The 2,313-nt window shown below is 42.6% G+C and overlaps 1 pseudogene; it reads right to left on the bottom strand.

Annotated features, from left to right (window-relative positions):
• Nucleotides 1-666: 666 nt before the first annotated feature.
• Nucleotides 667-761, bottom strand: LOC115899743 (annotated as a pseudogene).
• Between the last annotated feature and the right edge of the window lie 1,552 nt (nucleotides 762-2,313).

Here is a 2,313-nt window from a genome sequence, read left to right as displayed (position 1 = left end):
CATATAGCAGAAATGAGAGGTCCTCTGGGTTAGTGGGTGCATCAGACCTTCCAGCTGCCATGCCGACCACCCTCAGGGGGCCTCTCTTTTAATATGGTTGGGAGTTGTGGTGATTGACGTGGAGAGAATATAGTACAAGGTCAGTAGAGTTTGGTATTTTATTTTGCTCTTATGAAAAGGGTGCCAGTCCCAAGCCTGTCTTTCCTGAAATAGTTTTACTTAGGAATACAATTCTGGTAGCCCTAAGGTTAGCCATCCTACTAAGAAATTTTGCATACCCACTTTTATAGCCATTGACCTTATTTCTCTGATTAAGGGCCTGGTCATAACCTTCTTACCCTACAATACAAAGACAAAACAAACAAAAAACCATGGTCTTTGGAGAACAAGCCGTGAGTTAAAGCCAGGCTGGTCACACACTACCTTTGTGAACTTGGGCAAGTTACTGAACATCTGGCTTCAGTACCGTCATTAATAAAATAGAACGCATCTCTCATCAGCCACGTAAGAGACACAATAAAACATTAGCGTCCTCTAGACACTCATGGCAACTTAAGATCACTAATTCTTCTAGGAGACAAGGAATCTTACTCTTTTCCCTTTGTTTTGAGATCATGAGATCATAAAATAGTTTGCATCTACTTTCGATTTTTTCTTTCTTCTTTAAAAAAAATTTTTAAAAACATGTCATCCTTATGCAGGGGTCATGCTAATCTTCTCTGTATCATTCCAATTTTAGTATACTGCTGCCAAAGTTAGCACCTACTTTGGATGTCTACAATCAACCGGTGATACAGAGATAATCCCTGCTCAGATTGCTTTACAGGTAAGGAAATTAAGGCTAAATGACATAGTCATTGAGGAATGGGCCTTAAATCTCTCAAAACTGTGAATTCATTTTATCACAAAAATATAAAGCTTGTTTTTCCTTTTCTTTCAGAGACAGGGTCTAGCTCTGTTGCCAATGCTAGAGTGCAGTGGCATGATCATAGCTCACTGCTGCCTTGAACTGCTAGGCTCAAAAGATCCTCCTGCCTCAGCCTTCTGAGTAGCTAGAACCACAGATACATGCCACCAGGCTTGACTAATTTTCATTTTTATTTTTATAGAGACAGGGTTTTGTCATGTTGCCCAGGCTGGTCTCAAACTCCTGGGCTCAAGTCATTCTCCCGCCTTGGCCTCCCAGAGTGCTGGGATTATAGGTGTGAGCCACTGCACCTGGCCCCTGGCCCCTAAGTTTTTTTTTTTTTTTTTTTTTTAAGGTATATTATTAGAGATGTAGAAATGAAGGCCATGAGATTAAACAGTTCCCACTCACCTAGAGGACCTCTCATCTCTCATTTCTACTGTATGATGTTTCTGCCATTTGTTGTGCAATTAATTAGAAAAAGGCAAAGCCAGGATTCAAACCCAGATACTCTGGTCGCTATTTTGTAGTGTTTTCACTTAGTCTTTAACAGTTCATTTTCTCCGTTTATATGATAAATAGGGTCCGAGATAGTAAACAACTTGTCTAAATTCTCATAATGTAACGGTAGAACACAGAATTCATCTTGGATCTGCTGTTTTCCAAAGCCCATGATTTTCCATGTTAGGCTACCACAATCGCAGGACCTTTCTGCACAGCAGGAACAGAGTGACAGAAGGAATCTCCACTAGATTTCAGCATCCTGGAGTTCCAATCCCAGTTGTTCCACTAAATCTGGGTCAGTTACTTGGCCTCCCCGAACCTCAGGTAGCAGGCAGTAATGTTCCCCCTGCCCTATCTTCAATATTAGAGGAAGTGGGTCAAGGTGGGCATGGGGGTTTGTGCTGACAACAGCCATGCAGTTGGAATCTCTCCTGGGCTCTTGAGGAAAACTCTATTCCTTATTCCTTCTTTTTACATGGCAGCAGCAGAGTACTAAATACCTCCCCAAAGAGCTCCAATTGCTTGAATGTGTTAATGTCACTTCCTGTATGTTTGTATTTGTATTTTTCAAAGCAAGGGGAAGACCAGGGAACAGAGTCCATGAGGCAGACCTGGGGAAAAGTGCCAGGTCTGGAAGAAAAAGATCCTCTTGTCCTTAAGCTAGGAAGCCAGAGCTTCCCATTCCAGACTTCTGCACAGGTCTGCAGGGGAAACAGCCATGGCCCCCTAAGGTATTTATTCTATCCTGTTCTAGAAAGGGAGCTCACTACCTCAGAAAAATTGATCAGGAGTGGAACGGTGAGTTCAGCAGTGTCCTGCCCTGAGTGAAACGGTCCATTCATCGTGTAAAAGCTCTGCTGCTGGCTTTGTGTCTTGGATTGGCATCCCCTGGAGTTTGACTT

This window comes from Rhinopithecus roxellana, chromosome 9 (assembly GCF_007565055.1).
Source record: "Rhinopithecus roxellana isolate Shanxi Qingling chromosome 9, ASM756505v1, whole genome shotgun sequence".
Classification (NCBI taxonomy): domain Eukaryota; kingdom Metazoa; phylum Chordata; class Mammalia; order Primates; family Cercopithecidae; genus Rhinopithecus; species Rhinopithecus roxellana.
This window is presented reverse-complemented; position numbering and strand designations above follow the sequence as displayed.